The sequence below is a fragment of the Lactuca saligna genome, chromosome 3 (assembly GCF_052625555.1).
Source record: "Lactuca saligna cultivar CGN05327 chromosome 3, ASM5262555v1, whole genome shotgun sequence".
NCBI classification, from domain to species: domain Eukaryota; kingdom Viridiplantae; phylum Streptophyta; class Magnoliopsida; order Asterales; family Asteraceae; genus Lactuca; species Lactuca saligna.
The window spans coordinates 83,568,394-83,588,523 of record NC_136419.1 but is presented as its reverse complement, the minus strand read 5'-3'; the positions used below and the strand labels follow the sequence as shown (position 1 = coordinate 83,588,523).

The 20,130-nt window shown below is 39.1% G+C and overlaps 1 non-coding gene across 1 annotated transcript; it reads right to left on the bottom strand.

The window, feature by feature from the left end:
• Nucleotides 1–19,645: 19,645 nt before the first annotated feature.
• On the bottom strand, nt 19,646–19,752 carry LOC145037971 (small nucleolar RNA R71). The gene has a single exon (XR_013679079.1). It is a non-coding gene; the product is annotated as a small nucleolar RNA R71 (small nucleolar RNA).
• Between the last annotated feature and the right edge of the window lie 378 nt (nt 19,753–20,130).

The following is a 20,130-nucleotide window of genomic DNA, read 5'->3' as shown; positions in this document are numbered from 1 at the left end:
CATAGCATATTTGTTCAATTCTTGGGGGAAATCCTTTCATTTTTCATTCTAGATTTATTTTCTATTAACATATCTTTGTTTTTTTTGGCTTTTTTTTGTTTTTTTTGGTTTTTTTTTTGTGAAAATTCATTTTTCTTAAGATCTTTGGCAATTTCTTTCCTGTTGTATGGTGAATTTCCATCCACAAACACACATACACACATAAACATATATGTGTGTGTTCAAAATTGCAAATATGTGAATAAGATGTGGATCTGATTCTTTATATGAAGAAACTAGAAAAAGACATAAAACCAAAATTACAAAAATTATCTCTGAATTTTCAAGCAAAATGACGATGAAACCTTGGATCAAGCTTTCAGAAGATTCACTTTAATTCTATATAAATTGGAGAGAAGCATAATCGAGAAGGATTCACATGAGATCAGCATCATTTTTTGCATTCATTAAGAAAGGAATGAACATAAGGTTGTAGTTTCAGAAGTATCTGATGATGAGGAAGTTGAAGAAGAAAATTATGACAAAGTTGATCATTCATTAAGGCCTAACAATGGAAAGAAATTCTATCAAAAGCCTAATTTAGGGTCTTTGGACTTCAAATAAAGTATGAGTTTGAAACAAACTAATAATCAAAACTATAAATCAACTTGTTATTCCGATCATTTCGGTAATGACTAAGAAGATGATTGTTATTCCGATCCTAGTGGTCATATCAAATTGAGTCCAATTACGTTGAGTATGTTATGTGGTTTAGAGAATCAAGTTCGATGTAGCGTCTGACTTAAGACGAAAGATTGAGATAAAAAGCGATCAGTAGAGGTATCACAAAAGGTTGCTTGTAGCTAGAAATGCTACACTTTAAGATGTGGTTGGAACATGATGGAAGGTATAGTCTTTTCTGGAATTTGACTCTAAAAGACCTGAGTCCAAGCGATGCATCATGCGATGGGAGGTCATCAGAACATGACCCATCGGTTTATTATGATAATCAAAGGAAACTTATCTCAAGCTTTTTAAAGAAGGAGTCTCCAATAAAGATCGAGATTGTGCCATGAAGATAATGATTTGGAAGTCTAACATGAGATAGAGAGCGGGTCCAAGATCGGGCATCGCCTGCAGTCAGGAAGTCTTAGAGTTAGATACTCATTCGAAGAAACATCAAAGTTACGATTATTGCTTAGGATGAAGAGATAACGTATGGAGTCATCATGTGAGTCCTGCTTCGTTGATGATTCCTGGACATAATCTCCCTAAGGGGGAGATAATTGTAACGCCCGTAGATCCGGGCTAGTCTATTTAGAGATAATAGGGGTCGAAAACGAATTTTCAACAAAAGATTATTTAGAATAAATAATCTTAACCAAGCTGTAGAATATGTCTCAAGAGTTCCGTACATATAAAGAGCGCCGAAATCCGAGTTATAACGAAGAAGTTATGACCCAATGAAGTTTAGCGACGTAACTGGCACGACACCGCGAAGACGTAAATAGTGAATTTATGATAGAGGTCCTCTTAGCCTTAGTAATCTAAATGAAAGTCGTAGAATATGTTAACATGAGATCGTCGATAAAAAGAACACCCAAATCTGACTTCTAATGAGGAAGTTATGATTTTTTGAAGTTTCGGCTTAGCGGTGTACATCCCGAAGTTCAAGTATTAGATCGAGCGATTTTTAGCCGACACAACCTAAATAAGAATCGAAGATCTATTTATTAGTAGCGTAACGACAAAAAGACAGACGAAAATGAACATCGGATGAAGAAGTTATGAGATTTGAACGGACCAATCTTGTCCCGGCCTGTTAAAAATATAACTTTAAAAATAAAGAAAAAATTAGCCGACAGAGTCTAAACGAAATTTGTAGAGTACGTCTCCACCTACGCGTGGATATAAAGAGCGTCAAAACCGGAGTTCGTATTAACGAGTTAAAAATTATAATAGCATATTTACGTATTAAAATAAAGTATAAATCAGATATACGTACACACATATATACATATGTATATATCTTTACAAAGGTATCGACGATGCGTGATTATAAGACTAATGTTGAGTTCTTTCAACATTAGTTTAGTACAAATATCATTAAATCCATTTAAAATAATATTAAAGAGGGTGTTTAGTTGTTTATATAACTAAAAGGTCATTAAGTAATTATGGAGGGTAGTTTTTGAAAATTCAATTAGTATAAATAAGAGCATTGGGCTCTCATATTTCTTGCACCATTCTCTTGATTCAAGAGTCTTTCTCTCCTTATCCCCCGAGCATTTCGGTCTCTCGTGATTCAACTTCTCTTTCTATAGTTTTTAGTATAGTAAGGTGAGCGCTAAAGCACTGCACGAATCTTTCTTAAAAAAATTCAACGACGAAGTTATGCCCCTGCAGAGTCCGACTCCTAGCTAAAATCCCCTTGTGTGTAAGTTATGATTACCCTATTTTAATATAGCTTATATTTAAAATTAATCTTGTTATTATGAGCTTATAAGAAATATTTGACCTATTATTATGACTTATATAAGTGTCGTTGTAATATCTGTTTAGCTACTTGCGGTACGCGGAATCTGGTGTAAAGGGACGCATAGGGTTGTTGGATTTTAGAAGTGCTATACGCAAAAATTGTCCTGCCCATCGGTGTTTTATGCCTGACCTCTGTCTGTACATAGTGGTTGGAAAGTATTGTTTAAATGCTTATATAATAATAATTATAAAAAGACTAATAATTAGTTACGGTATAGATTAGACTAAAATCCAGTGGAAATAATACTAGGTTTGAAGAAGGAAATTATTTTAAAGTAAACGATGCGCTGTCCGAGTACCGAGTCACCACCTTCTCAGGTGAGTGCATTGTCCTTTTCATCTTACACATAGATATGAAGTATTTTATATAAACTACATGCTATGTGTGCATGTTATCTATATACTTGCTATCTATGTTGGATGAACGATTTTATACAAGTTTTCTATGACTTAAATTGTATATGTATTTTATACCTACAAAAATGTTGGGGTAAAACATGGGTAGATGTAATAGATGGAGTATGAGTTGGATGATGAGTTGAGAGGTGAAATAGACCGTGAGGTGAGGATGAGAGGTGGATGATGTGAGAAGCCTTTTTCCCAAATGATGGCCCGTCATTCAGCAGCGTATGGATGGCAACCACAGACTATTCTAGATAGTCCAGTGGAACACTAGCAGGCTCGCAACTTGTAGGTATTGTGAACGATGTGTTCACTAGGTGTACTCTAAACCCAGGCGTCCATGCAGACTTGGTGCCTAAACCTTGGTGATCATGCAGACTTGATGCCTAAACCTCGGTGATCATGCAAACTTGGTGCCTAAACCTTGGTGATCATGCAGACTTGATACCTGCAGACTTGATGCCTAAACCCTGGCGACTATGCAGACTTAGTGCCTAAGACCTGGCGACTATGCAGACTTAGTGCCCGTTGTGTAAACCGTGGCTACGATGGACTTCGTGCCGATTCCTTAGGATGATCCTTAGGAATGAATGATCGAGGAATAGCTGATTCTTAGGGTAGATCCTTAAGATTAAAGAAGATAATGGGGAGGGGTAATTGGGTTGATTGTTTGATTGTTTAAACATAATAATTATATTATTGTAGTTTGAAAACCCTATGTACTCACCAGGTTTCCCAACCTGACCCACTCAGTTTATTTATATCATATGTGTCGATATGAAGTGACATTACACTGAGAGATTAAGGAGATATAGATCACTAGTGTAAATGAATGTAAGTTATGTTTATGCTTATGTTTCTGTATTGACGATGACATCCCAAATGTTTTAAAATAAATAAAGTACGTTTCTTCGGAAATGCTTTGATAACGTATTTATTGTGTTTTTTTCTGGGAATAAATTCCACAGTATTTTTATTAAAAGAGGTAATCTGATTTTCATAAAGCATAAACAAAATTGGTCTTTTTTGGCCGTGAAAATGGGGATGTCACATAGATCCTTATACATCTTCGTCGCCCTGGGGTGGATAAAAAACCTGGATTTGTACGCTTCTTCCATCAATACCTGGCACACACCTCTGTGATATGGGACCTACACCCTTCGGTGAAGAGTCAACAATCCACAGCTGTCATAGTCGAAGGAGGAAACCTAACCCACAATACGCTCGCTTTTGTGATGTTCCTCCTTCATGGCCTCCTGTTGGGCCTCTCGAATCCGCTCCAACAGTGGAGTCACAACCGTCATCCTAATACAAATATCTCTGATTAGTTTCGCCTTGCGGCTAAGCGCATTGGCCACGACATTGGCCTTCCCCGAGTGGTAGAGGATTTGGCAATCATAATCCTTTACCACATCAAGCCACCGACGTTGCCTCATATTCAGAGTTGGCTGATCCGTGAGATACCTTAGGCTCTTGTGGTCTGTACAAATGGTACAACGAACCCCATAGAGGTACCGACGCCAAATCTTGAGGGCAAAAACAACAACCCCCATCTACAAGTCATGTGTCGGATAGTTTGCCTCGTGAGGCTTCAGCTGCCTTGAAGCGTAAGCGATAACATGCCCTCTTTGCATCAATATTGTGCCCAAACCCGAGATGGATGCAATATACTACAAAATCATCCATGCCCTCTAGCATGGCTAAGACTACTGCCTCGCATAATCTCTATCTCAAAGTCTCAAATGCGGCCTGCTGCTTAGGCCCCCAAGGAAAGACCACAGCTTTCCTCGTCAAATGGGTCAGGGGAACGACTATCTTGGAGAAGTCCTTAATGAATTTCCGATAATAACCTGCTAGTCCCAGAAAGCTCCGAATCTCGGATGGAGACCTTGGAACCTCCCACCTCATCACGACCTCCACCTTGGCATGGTCAACTGAAATCCCGTTCTGGTTGACAAAGTGCCTAAAAAACTACACCTCACGCAACCAGAAGTCGCACTTGTAGAATTTAGCATACAAGTTCTCCTTCCTCAAGGTATCCAGAACCTCCCACAAGTACTCCTCATGTTGCTCCCGCATCTTGGAATAAACCAAGATGTCATCGATGAAAACTATCACAGACCCATCCAACATCGGTCTACACACGCGGTTCATGAGATCCATGAACGCGGCAAGAGCATTGGATAGCCCGACAGGCGTCACCACAAACTCATAGTGAACATAACGTGTCTGAAACACAGTCTTCTGCAGGTCCTCCTCTCTGACCCTCATCTGATGACAACCCGAATGCAGGTCAATCTTGGAGAACCAAGATACTCCCTGTAGCTGGTCAAAGAGGTCATCAATCCTCAGGAGTGGGTAACGGTTCTTCACCGTCACCTTATTTGACTCTCGATAATCTATATACATCTGATGCAACCTGTCCTTCATCTTTGCAAATAAAATTTGGGCTCCCCAGGGTGAACTTCTCGGTCTAATGAATCCCTTGTCTAACAACTCGTCTAGCTGTGTAGACAACTCCTGCATCTCAGGAGGAGCCAACCGATATGGTGTCTTCGCTATCGGAGCCGCACTAGGAACCAGGTCGATCCTGAACTCTACCTGCCTCTCCAGAGGTACCCCATGCAACTCCTTGGGTAATACGTCCACGAACTCTCGTACCATTGGTACATCGCCCACCATCACCTTACCTGCCTCCCGGGTATCCATAATATAGGCAACATATCCTATGCTATCCTGATGGAGGTGGTGCCTAACTCTCGCTACTGAACATAAAGCTGGCCCCCGCTATGGCCTCTCGCCCTAACTTACCAACTCTCCCCCACTTAGGGTCCTGATCCGCACCAACTGCTTCACGCAGTCGAACACCGCTCCATTGGGGCTCACCCAATCCATTCCTATGATAACCTTGTTCCCCCGCAAAGGTATGAGAACCAAATCTACCAAGTATCGCTCTCCGTATAACCTCAGAACACAACCTCTGAAAACCTCTGACGCCTGCACTGATTGGTCATCTACAATATCAACCTCTAGGGGCACTCTAGCATGCCCAAAGACCCAGGAAACCTCTTGCTAAGAGCAAGAGAAACAAATGATCGGGTAGCACCCGAATCAAACAACACCTGAACTATACCTTTCACATGGAACAATCCTAAACAAAGCACATAACATAACATAATATATCAAAATCACAGCCACATAATATAAGAATTAGATAGAAGAAATCATACGTGTCACCCCATCGGGTGTGACATGTGCCTACTCAGTAGTCAACTGGAAGGCTCGAATCCTCGCCACTGGAGCCTTTGCCTTGACCTGCCGGCCATCAGTGATATGTAGGGTCGTTGGAGCTGGCGCCACCATTGGTGTTGCTGTTGCAGCTGTCAATCTCGGATAATTGGCCTTCTTATGGCATCGTTGGTTGCAATGGAAACACAACAACTCTAACGTCTGAACAGTGGGTGCAGGGGTGGTACAGTCCCGATTGAAATTCCCCGTCTTTCCGCATTTGTAGCAGCCAGATGATCCAACTCTACAAGCCCCCTCATGCGGCCTGTCGCATTTCCTACAGCAGCTCTGACACGACTGGCCCTTTGGCCTAGCGTATGATCCCTTGGGCTTCATCCCCAAAGCCCCAGTCACCTGTTCCTCCTCCGCATTCGTCTTCCGAAGGTTCTCCAAATCAATCTCCCTCTCCGTTTCCATGGAAATCATAAAGTCCAGGGCCGGGAATGATGAGAAGCTGACGTGCTCCCAGATGTCAGATCTCAACATGTCGGGATAGCGGGTTCTCCTCATATCCTAGGTATTGGGGCACCGATAAATCCCTCTCTTGGAATTTGGCAGTGATCTCCGTCACCGTGTCAGTCGTCTGCCTCATATCGAGAAACTCCATATCCAACTGCTGAACCTCCACAGCTGGCGTGAACTCAACCCTGAACCAGGCAACAAAGTTTGACCAAGTCATAGCGTCAATAGTCGAGGCCCCCAGAGAGTCACCAACTGACTCCTACCAATCTCTAGCCCTATCCCTTAAGCAACCTATAGCATACCAGACCTTCGACCCCTTGGGGCAGAAACTAGTTAAATGTGCAGACTCGATGTCTGCAATCCATCTCCTGGCCACGATGCGGTCCTTCGCCCCATGGAAATTCGGCTCACCACTGCCCCTGAAGTCCTTGAAGGACAGTGTGCGCGATCCTGACCGGCTGGACGCCATGTCGCTCCTGAACACCCTGATGCGATCCTACATCAACTCTACAATCCCTTCCTTGACCAACCCAAAGATAATCGGGGTCACCTCAAGGATTCCCCTCGTGATCTCTGATGTGATGAACTCGTGTAGCCTCTCGTCCACTGGCTCAGAAACTGAACCCGACCCCGAACTCGATCCTGACCCTGATCCTCCTGCTCCGTGACATGTAATCATAACCATTCTGAAACAATACACATAAATGTCAGGGCCATAAAACATATTAAGATACGTTACACACTCTACAAGTTTTCTAATTCCATATTAGCCCTCCTTGACTCGAGTACAGATCCTCTGCTTTCAGTAGTATGGTCCCATACTACCTTCCACATCTATCAGTACCTTCCTCAAGGATTGCTTCGACTTCACCAAGTCCCTTCTGCCACTATTGTAGTGAATGCTAATCTCTTCCTAGGCACTCCCTAGGGTAACTCCTCCAACCTACTCTCCACCATCAGCTGCATAAGAAGTTCCTGCCACCTTCACCTAACTAGCTCGTGGATACCATTACATACCACTAAGACCAGATAATTTTTTGAATGAGAGGTCCTGCCCTACAACGGTTGGACTCAAACAAGAGCTGTGAAATGGGGCTAGACCTAACCTTCTAAAATTATTTAGTCCTCGTAATATGTAATGTAATGCATCCTTTTACTAGTTAGCTGGAAATAACTAGAACTCCCATTAGCACAAAGCAAGCAACATCCGGGCATTGAGTAGTTCATCCCAAACATAACCTATCCGCACTATCATGTAATGCAATAAGCATATACAAAAGGCATAGCAGACATCTCCCTAGATTCTTAGCCCTATTCTAGCATGCCGTTCTCATAATCAAATCATATCATAACATAACATGTATGTGTATCTTGGGGAAGACTTACTTGAGCTCGGCTAGTAGCGCACATCACACACCTTATTCTTTATCAAAACTTTCTTACTTAAACTTTTAGAAAACATTTTCTTGTGAAAATCTTTTAAACCCTCAGTTTAAGTCCAGGCACCCCCGGAGGTGTGTCCAAAGCCCTCAAACCAAGGTTCTAATACCAACTTGTAACATCCCAAATTTCGAGCCCAAGAATTTCGTTTTTAAATTAAATAATTTATAGAGTCGTTTACTGAAAACATCGTAGATATCATATCAATTCGAAAACCATCATAAACATGTCTCACATATCAAATCATCAAACAGTAATAAAATCAGAGTACAGTCCCATGAATAGCATAATGCGGAAAACTGATGTGCGTTTGATGTGCAGCAACCGTGACGACTCTTTCCCCATTGCTGAATAGGTACCTGAAACCAAAACTGAAAACTGTAAGCACGAAGCTTAGTGAGTTCTACCATCATATCACATACCATAACATCACATAACACACATACTCTCGGGGAATTCTGGGGTGCCCGACCTACCTGGTCTGACAATTCTGGGGTGCCGACCTACCCGTGTCAATCCATTCTGGGGTGCTGACATAGCCATGTCAAGCCATTCTGGGGTGCTGACTTACCCATGTCAAACCATTCTAGGGTGATGACTTACCCTTCGGTCCTAATAACCGAACTCCGGGGACTGTTTCACTCCGACTTCTACCACTATCACATATAACATATCATAAGCATACTGTCAGACATATCTGGGGTGTCCAACCTACCCTTCGGTCCTAATAACCGCACTTGGGGAATAGTCCCCTCCTACTGCCACTATCACATATAACATACCATACTAGCACATAAACATATCAGGTAGTAGAAAACCAGATAATTATCAAAAAGACAATTATCACACTATAATCAACTACCAGTGGGCTGGCCTTAGTGCCTTAGACCCAATTCTACTGGAAGGTAACTCACCTCGATATCTTGTAGTATCCGCAAAAACCTTGGCATGGGTATCAACTCGTCTCAACTCCTCAATCCCTACACAACGATCTTTCTTGATTACTACGTATACCAATAACCCTTAGAGGGTCAACCCAAACCCAAAGTCAAAGTCAAGATCAAAGTCAACCTCCAGATGGCTCAACTTGCCGAGTTGGCCCGCCAACTCGTCGAGTCCCATATTCTATTATTATGCCCCCAACCCGACTCTTTCCGTCGAGTCTAGCAAGAACTCGATGAGTTTTTGTGACATCCCTAAAATCACGGCCAGAAAAGACCGGTTTTGTTTATGCTTTATTTCAAAATCAAAGTAATCTTTTAATAAAAGAGTTGCGGAATTTGTCCCAAAACAATATTATGATAAAGATTTACCAAAATCATTTCCTTAGAAATGTATTTCATTAAAAGGACTCGAGATGTCATGTTCAATACAGTACATAAGTATAAACAATACAACATAGGCCTTACTACATTATTTCATATCTACAGGCCTATATCCGTAATCCCTCGTCCAAAACATCACATCTATGCTCATACGCCACTACCTGTAATACAAAAAACTGAGTGGGTCAGACTTGGGAGCCTGGTGAGCACATAGGGTTTTCAACCCACAAAAAATAAGTTTATTAACTTTATCAAACCAAATAAACCTGATTACCCACTCCCGTTATCCTCACTTTACGTCCCTAAGACATCTAACACAAGGGACCTAGTCTAAGGACTATCATCAGGGTGGACACTACTGCTAAGGGGATTCCTCAGCCGTAAATGTCCTTAAGGCAACCATGTAGGGGATGGAGTACATCTGGTGAGCACACAGTTTAATTAAACACATAGTTCAAATAAACACCTACAGGTTGCGAGTCTGCTATCGTTCCACTGGACTGTCTAGAATAGTCCGTGGTCGTCATCTATACTCCGCTAGATGATTGGATCATCAATAACATCTATAATGAGGCCTTTCATTATTTTATTTTGTCACACAACAACTATTACGTCTACCAATGTTTTACCCAACACATTTTGCAGATATAAAATACATATATAGTTTAAATTATTTAAAACATGTATAATATTGTTCATCCAACATAGATAGCAAGTATACAGATAATATGCACACACAACACATAATTTATATAAAATACTTCATATCTATGTGTAAGCTGAAAGTACCTATGCAGTCACCTGAGAAGGTGGTGACTCGGTACTCGGACAGCGCTTCGTTTACTATAAAATAATTTCCTTCGACGAAACCTAGTATTATCACCACTATATTTTAGTCTAATATTACTGTGACTAATTATTATTATTATTATTATTATTATTATTATTATTATTATTATTATTATTATTATTATTATTGTTATTATTATTATTATTATTATTATTATTATTATATAAGTGTTTAAGCAATACTTTCCAACCACTATGTACAGACAGGGGCCAGACATAAAACACCGGAGGGCAGGACCATTTTGGCGTATAACACTTCTAAAATCCAACAACCCTATGCGGCCCTTTAAACCAGATTCCCCGTACCGTGAGTAGTTAAAAAGATATTATAACGACACTTATATAAGTCATAATAATAGCTAAAATATTTATTATAAAATTATAATAACAATACTAATTTTAAATATATACTATATTTTAAAATAGGGTAAGCATAACTTACTTACAAGGGGATTTTAGCTAGGAGTCGGGCTCTGCAAGGGCAGAACTTCGTCGCTGAATCTTTCTAAGAAAGATTCGTGCAGTGCTTCAGCGCTCACCTTACTATACTAAAACTACAAAAAGAGAAGTCAAATCACGAGGGACCAAAATGCTCGGGGGATAAGGAGAGAAAGACTCTTGAATCAAGAGAATGGTGCAAGAAATATGAGAGCCCAAGCCTCTTATATATAGTAATTGAATTTCCAAAAACTACCCTCCATAATTACTTAATGACCTTATAGTTATATAAACAACTAAACACCCATTCATAATACTGTTTTAAATAGATTTAATGATATTTGCACTAAACTAATATCGAAAGAACTCAACATTAGTCTTATAATGACCGCATCGTCGATACCTTTCTAATGATATATACATATGTATATATATGTGTACGTATATATGATTTATACTTTATTTTAATACGTAAATATGCTATTATAATTTGTAACACGTTCATACGAACTCCATTTTTGACGTTATCTATATCCATGCGTACGTGGAGACGTACTCTACAACTTTCCTTTAGACTCCGTCGGCTAATTTTGACTTTATTTTTAAAGTTATATTTTTAATAGGCCGGGATAGGATTGGTCCATTAAAATCTCATAACTTCTTTATCCAATGTCCATTTTCGTCTGTCTTTTTATCGTTATGCTACTAATAACGATATCTTCGATTCTCGTTTAGGTTGTGTCGGCTAAAAACCGCTCGATCTAATACTCGAACTTCGGGTTGTACACCGCTAAGCTGAAACTTCGAAAAATCATAACTTCCTCATAAGAAGTCGGATTTAGGCGTTCTTTTTATGGACGCTCTCAGGTTAACATATTCTACAACTTTCATTTAGATTACTAAGGCTTAAAGAAGCTCTATCATAAATTCACTATTTACGTCTCCCGGTGCCGTGCCGGTTTTGCCGTAAAACTTCGACGGGCCATAACTTCTTCGTTATAACTCGAATTTCGACACTCATTATATGTACGGAAACCTTGTAACATATACTAAAACTTGGTTTGAGATTATTTATTCTTAATAATCTTTTGTCGAAATGTCGTTTTCGACCCCTATTGCCTGTAAGTTGACTAGCCCGGATCTACGGGCGTTACAATTATCTCTCCCTTAGGATGATTACGTCCCGGAATCATCAATGAAACAGAATTATATAATGACTCCATACATTATCTCTTCATCCTAGGTAATAACTGTCACTTCTATGTCGCTTCGAACGAGTATCTAACTCTTGGACTCCTTGACTACAGGCGGTGCTCGGTCTTGCACCTGCTCGTTGGACTTTCAATCATGACCTTCGTGTCACAACCTCATTCTTTATCAGAGACTCCTTCTTCTTCTTAACAAACTTAGGATAAGTTAATTTGATTACTACAATTGACCGATGTGTCATATTCTAATGACTTATCATCGTATGTAGCAATGCTTATACTCAGGTATCTTAGAGTCAAATTCCGGAATGGAATATGCCTTCCTTCATCGTCTAATGTGATATAATCACATTTTAACATGTAGCATTTTTAGCTACCAACTTCTTTAACAACGAGCGTGATACTTCTATTGGTCGCTTTAATTTCAATCGTTTGGTTTAAGTCGGACGCTACATCAAACTTGGTTCTCTGAACCACGTAACCTACTCATCGTAGTTGGACTCAATGTGATAAGACCACTAGGGTCAGGATAACAACAATCTTCTTAGTCATTACCGAAACAATGGTAATGACACACTTGAATAAAACAAAATCAATTACTAGTTTCTTGGTAACCTTGTGACTTCCCCTGATCCAAGTGTGAGTCCTGTGCTTCCGGTAGTATAGGCCTCTACTACCATTCACACCTACTCATACTCGTCCCAAGTATTGTCTCGCAGACTCCAAGTCACCATACAAGAAAATCACATAAAAACCTAACACATAAAATATCAAAATGAAGGTTTTCTATTATTCCTTGAAATGATTACATAGGTGTTCAAGTTCACCCTAGATTATGCCTCTAATAGGCTACACCATATGATACTATCCACATGGCTTCTTCATAACCTGATTTCCACGTATCCATCCTCGCTCCTGATTCCTTGCAGCGTCAGCTTCTTCGTCTAGGATCATATGGAATGCCCTTGCCTTTGGTTTTGGCGAAATGTTTGGTTTTGTAGCCCCTTCTCTCTTTAGGCAGTCTTTCTTGAAGTGTCCTTCTTCACCACACTTAAAGCAGACTTCTCTCTTGGTTGTTCATTCGCTGGCGTAATGACCAGTCTTCCCGCATTTAAAGCAGGTCATTTCTTTAGAGCATTTCCCGATGTGCTTCTTTCTGCACTTGTCACACCATCGCATTCCTTCTTCAGACTTCGTGAATTTTCTCTTCTTGCTGGACCTTGAACATCCTTCAAACTTTCTCTTCTCGCCAACCTCCATCTTGCTGGCGGCTCTTCCCTTGATCATATCCTCAACAGACTTGGCAGCCCAGATAGCTGCCTCCAGAGTAGGTGCTTTACGCACTGGCACCGCGTACTCCCATGGAAGTCCATTTGTGTACTTGTCGATTTTCGTCAGCTCATCCGGAACAAGACGCGAGGCGAACTCCATCTTCTCTGTGAAGTTGTTGGTGTATTCATAAATAGACATGCTTCCTTTCTTCAAGGTAAGGAATTGGTTTTCTAGCTCAAGCAAATTTTGCGTTGAGCAGTACTTACGTTTGAACTGCACCAAAAACTCTGCCCATGTCAGTTGCAGGGGCTCATTGGGGCTTAGAGTCTTCTCCAGAGTGTTCCACCAACGAACCGCGCCTCCTCTGAACTGGCATACCGCAAACGTTGTTTGTAGTTTACCTCTGCAACCACACGTCATGAAAGCTAACTCCATCTCCGAGATCCAATCCATGACCCCGATCAGATCTTCCTTTCCAGTGAAAGTCGATGGCTTGCAGGTCTGAAAGTCCTTGTACTTGTATCCATTCCTCTCGACTTCGTCATCTTGATTGTTCCTTCTAATCACCGGTGGATCAGCTTGATCAACGGTCCTACTGTCGTTGCCTTCCTCAGACTGCCCATCATTCAGCTCGGGCTGCTCAATAGGCATCGTAAGTTCCTCTCGAGCTTGTTGAAGTAAATGCCTTGTTTCCTCCATTTGACGATCCAACATCACCTGGATCATCGCTTGCACTCCGACCATCGTTATTGGCTCAGCAGCGGCTAACACAACCGGTGTCTGCTCAATCACCAGGGGCTGATCTCGGTTCCTATTTGCATTCACGTTTCTGCTACGGGTCCTTACCATCTTGATCTATACACCGAACAAGGTGAATCTAGATCTTTATTTAGGATTGACATTTAAATCATCCTTATCACCCCGAAACGTTTATATGCTAGTTCTAATATCGTAGTTAAACGCTTATAATTCTAAACACATAAGGTTTCCAGATCCAGTCGGCAACAGACAATAGATCCGAACAAATAATAGCATGTCAGGCACAAAACATTTAGCACATAAAAGCATTTTAGGCATAATTCCTAAAATAAGCTACTGCTCACACCTCATAATCATCTCTTAGCATTCTAAGTTTAAGTCTAGAAATCCTAAAAATTCCTAGTTCGCTTAAACTAATGCTCTGATACCAACTGTGACATCCCCAAAATCACGGCCAGAAAAGACCGGTTTTGTTTATGCTTTATTTCAAAATCAGAGTAATCTTTTAATAAAAGAGTTGCGGAATTTGTCCCAAAACAATATTATGATAAAGATTTATCAAAAGCATTTTCCTTAGAAATGTATTTCATTAAAAAGACTCGGGATGTCATGTTCGATACAGTACATAAGTATAAACAATACAACATAGGCCTTACTACATTATTTCATATCTACATGCCTATATCCGTAATCCCTCGTCCAAAACATCACATCTATGCTCATGCACCACTACCTGTAATACAACAAACTAAGTGGGTCAGGCTTGGGAGCCTGGTGAGCACATAGGGTTTTCAACCCACAATAAATAAGTTTATTAACTTTATCAAACCAAATAAACCCGATTACCCATTCCCGTTATCCTCACTTTATGTCCCTAAGAGATCTAACACAAGGGACCTAGTCTAACGACTATCATCGGGATGGACACTACTGCTAAGGGGATTCCTCAGCCGTAAATGTCCTTTAGGCAACCATGTGGGGGATGGAGTACATCTGGTGAGCACACAGTTCAATTAAACACATAGTTCAAATAAACACCTAGAGGTTGCGAGCCTGCCAGCGTTCCACTGGACTGTCTAGAATAGTCCGTGGTCGTCATCTATACTCCGCTAGATGACTGGATCATCAATAACATCTATAACGAGGTCTCTCATTATTTTATTTTGTCACACATCAACTATTACATCTACTCATGTTTTACCCAACACATTTTGCAGATATAAAATACATATACAATTTAAATCATTTAAAACATGTATAAAATAGTTCATCCAGCATAGATAGCAAGTATACAGATAATATGCACACACAACACGTAATTTATATAAAATACTTCATATATATGTGTAAGCTAAAAGTAACTATGCACTCACCTGAGAAGGTGGTGACTAGGTACTCGGACAGCGCTTCGTTTACTTTAAAATAATTTCCTTCGACGAAACCTAGTATTATCACCACTAGATTTTAGTCTAATATTACTGTGACTAATTATTATTATTATTATTATTATTATTATTATTATTATTATTATTATTATTATTATTATTATTATTATATAAGCGTTTAAAAAATACTTTCCAACCACTATGTACAAACAAGGGCCAGACATAAAACACCGGAGGGCAGGACCATTTTGGCGTATAGCACTTCTGAAACCCAACAACCCTATACGACCCTTTAAACCAGATTCCCCGTACCGTGAGTAGTTAAAAAGATATTATAACGACACTTATATAAGTCATAATAATAGCTCAAATATTTATTATAAATTTATAATAACAATACTAATTATAAATATAAACTATATTTTAAAATAAGGTAAGCATAACTTACTTACAAGGGGATTTTAGCTAGGAGTCGGGCTCTGCAGGGGCAGAACTTCGTCGCTGATTCTTTCTAAGAAAGATTCGTGCAGCGCTTCAGTGCTCCCCTTACTATACTAAAACTACAGAAAGAGAAGTCGAATCACGAGGGACCGAAATGCTCGGGGGATAAGGAGAGAAAGACTCTTGAATCAAGAGAATGATGTAAGAAATATGTGAGCCCAAGCCTCTTATTTATAGTAATTGAATTTACAAAAACTACCCTCCATAATTACTTAATGACCTTATAGTTATATAAACAACTAAACATCCCTTCATAATACTATTTTAAATAGATTTAACGATATTTACACTAAACTAATATCGAAAGAACTCAACATTAGTCTTATAATGACCGCATCGTCGATACCTTTCTAATGATATATACATATGTATATATATGTGTACATATATATGATTTATACTTTATTTTAATACGTAAATATGCTATTATAATTTGTAAATCGTTCATACGATCTCCATTTTTGACGTTATTTATATCCATGCGTAGGTGGAGACTTACTCTACAACTTTCATTTAGACTCCGTCGGCTAATTTTGACTTTATTTTTAAAGTTATATTTTTGACAGGCCGGGACAGGATTGGTCTCTCATAACTTCTTTATCCGATGTCCATTTTCGTCTGTCTTTTTATCTTTACGCTACTAATAACGAGATCTTCGATTCTCGTTCAGGTTGTGTCGGCTAAAAACCGCTCGATCTAATACTCGAACTTCAGGCTGTACACCGCTAAGCTGAAACTTCGAAAAATCATAACTTCCTCATAAGAAGTCAGATTTGGGCGTTCTTTTTATGGATGCTCTCAGGTTAACATATTCTACGACTTTCATTTAGACTACTAAGGCTTAAAGAAGCTCTATCATAAATTCACTATTTACGTCTCCCGGTGTCGTGCCGGTTTTGCCGTAAAACTTCGACGGGCCATAACTTCTTCATTATAACTCGGATTTCGACGCTCTTTATATGTACAGAAGCCTTGTAACATATACTAAAACTTGGTTGAGATTATTTATTCTTAATAATATTTTGTCGACAAGTCGTTTTCGACTCCTATTGCTTGTAAATTGACTAGCCCGGATCTACGAGCGTTACAATCTTCAATTAGAACATCGGAACAATCTTCAATTGACTCGCCGAGTTCTTCCTTGAACTCATCGAATCAGCTTTGTTATATGAGCTTTTCTAGTCTGTGACTCGCCGAGTTGTATGAACAACTTGTCGAGTCCGTCCTCATGGGTTGGGAGATTGACTTGGACCCGCCAAGTTTGTTCATACACTCGCCGAGTCCTATGATTTCTAGGTCCAAAACAAGTCCTTAGCAGGCTAAGTGTTCCTTCCACTCAACCAAAACCATTTCCAGATGTCGATTTTAGGGAAAAAGCATCCCAACTCGTCGAGTCACCCAAATGACTAGCAGAGTCCCTCTTTGTCCAAAACCATATAGTCGATTGTAATGGGTCTTAACGCATCAAATCTACTAATCTGGCCTCCTAGGGCCCCTTTTCCATGTAAATCTAAAAACTTGATGTCCATGCATTGGTCTTTAAGCTCAAAAGACCCAAAAATAAGGTCTACAAGGTGCATGAGGCTCTCATGGCCATAAAGTTGGCACCTTTAGTCCATAAGGATCCTTCAAGGCCGAAGATCTGAAGCCGTTAACCTTCACTATGCTCTGGAACCCGAAATGGCTTAAAAATATCTCAAAGATGCCAAGTTCCAAGACCTAAAATGGATCTATCAAATGGAAGACCAACGTTGGAGCTTTTTACCTTATATGAAATGGAGATGGAACACAACCTCTGGATCCACTAGCCTTAACTCGATCTCTCAAGCTCCTTCGTTCTTCTCAAGCTTCAAAACCACCAAATGCACGATAAAATGGCTTAATAATGCTCAAACATAGCTAGGGTTTGGATTCAGGGCATTCTGGAAGTAAGAGTGAAGATGGAGCCTGGTTGGGGAGAAGGTAAGTTGTTTAAATAGGGTGCAAACCCTAAATATTAGGGTTTTGTGCAGAAAGCTCCTACTCATCAAGTCGGTCTTCCGACTCGTCAAGTAGGTCACCAAACCTTGTGTCCAAAGTCGATTCTACTCGACGAGTTGGGCCTCCAACTCGCCGAGTCCCATGCCAAAATGTGATAATTACTTGAAATAAAATACGTACTAGGAACCGGTTGCTACATTAGTGATGTTAGTTTTAAGTTGTGTTTGATAGATCATTATCCTATCATGTTAAAGTTTCAATCTTTATTACTTTTCCCATGAATTCTATGTACTTAGATGACTAATTTGATTGCATTAACTTGTTTCCTAGTTTTTTATGACCATTAAATTACTAGAGCTAGTGATTGAACAAATCCTAGTATAGGTAGTAAAGTTAGTTGTTTGACTATGTTAGAGAGCATTATTACATCATAATGTGTGTCTAATTGTTTATCTTGATCATAGATAATTCTTAGATCCAATCATTCATAATATAAATGTATCTTAAAATTTATTTTGTGTTCTTAATTTACATTATCATTGTGGTTAAAGTTTATAAATTGATATATGCTAGCTAATCAGACCAAGATAACTAGTAATCTCTAATATGGTAACCAACATAATTAATCCATTTTCTTGAAATTAACCATTTGAAAAGTAGAGATTTGAAGCTAAACAGAAGTATCTTTTAAATCTTGGTTAAATATTTTTTATAGTTGTTTTCTTTAGTTTGAAGTGTGCCTAGTGATTGCTTAAATTAAGTTTTTCTAAACTTGAAAAATCAGATAAAACCCTCATTTAAAGTTTAATTTTTAGCATTACTTTCATTAAAATACCGTTCCATGTGATCGATTCCTTACTTAGTCTAGTTTACCACTACACAACTAGGCGTACTACCTATTGTGTTCTATCTGAGTTGAATAATTAGGATATAAAGTTAAAGCTTTTAATTGATAATATAAAACACATAAATTTTTTGACTCTGTTGTTGGGGAACGACTTATTTTAGTTAAAATTTAATTATTATTGTTTAATCAATCCTTTTTGTGCAGTTGAATCCACAAAAAGTTAAGTTTATGCTTGTTTTTATTTTATTGTGGTTTTAGTTTACATGACATGGCGTTATCATTTCCACGGCAAGGAAACTGGCATTCTTAGTTTTTTATTTTATTTTGTTTTTATTTGCTTTATGTGTGTTTCTTGATTTGTTCTAGTAGTACATGACCAAGGGATCATCCTTTAAGATTGTGCCACCCTTGACGATCTAGAATCCAAATTCCACAATAAAAAGGAAAGAAAGAAAGGAGAATCAAGTAGTGGTGTCAAAAATGACAAGGTATAAGCTTTCGAAACAACTCCGGACAAGAAAGGAACATGATACGAACCAAAAACCGAAAGCGACACAGAAGAAGATGACAAAAGCGAACTCTACAACACAATGGCAGGCATAACAACTATGCTGACGGAGGATTACAATCGGCGTATGAGAGATGATAATTGGTGTGGTCTCGTGCCACCTGAAATTCTTTCCACAAGATTCTGAGATTAAGTCTCACATTCTTAATATGCTTAAGGACATATCATTCTTTGGGAAGGATCATGAGGACACATATAAGCACGTTGATGAGGTGTTGGAGATAGCAAATTATTTTAATATTTCTAATGTTAACAAGGATACAATATTGTTGTGACTTCTTCTGGTTACACTAAAGGACACAACAAAAGATTTGTTGAAATCACTTGCTCCTGGGGCTATCACTACTAGGGTAAATTTATGAAATGTATTTATTAAACCATTTAGTCCACCTTCAAAGATTGAAAAATTAAAGAAAAATATTCATAATTTTCAACAATTCAATGGGGAGCCGTTATATGAAACTTGGGAGCGTTACAAGGGAATGCTTCGGAATTGTCCACAACAAGACTTGAATGTGTGACAAGAAATCTCTACTTTCTACAATGGGATCAACATGTGCACTCACCAAATTCTTGATTCTCAAGGGCCTATCACAAAGAAGGATTTGGAGACCATCAAAGCTTTGATAAATGAATTTGCAAAGCATTAAAGAGAGTATCACAACCCAAAGGGAGGATATTACTAGAAGAAAATCAAATGGAGATGGAGGTCAAGATAGTATTGCTTCCATAATTACAAAGCTCGACACCATGTATATAAGAACTAAAAAGATGGGGTAATGGATCCATACAATTCATGTTGGTTGTGAAATTTGTAGCAAACCACATCTTAAAAAATTCTTCTTGTTATAAAGGTCATAATGATAGAATTTATCATAATTTCTTCATG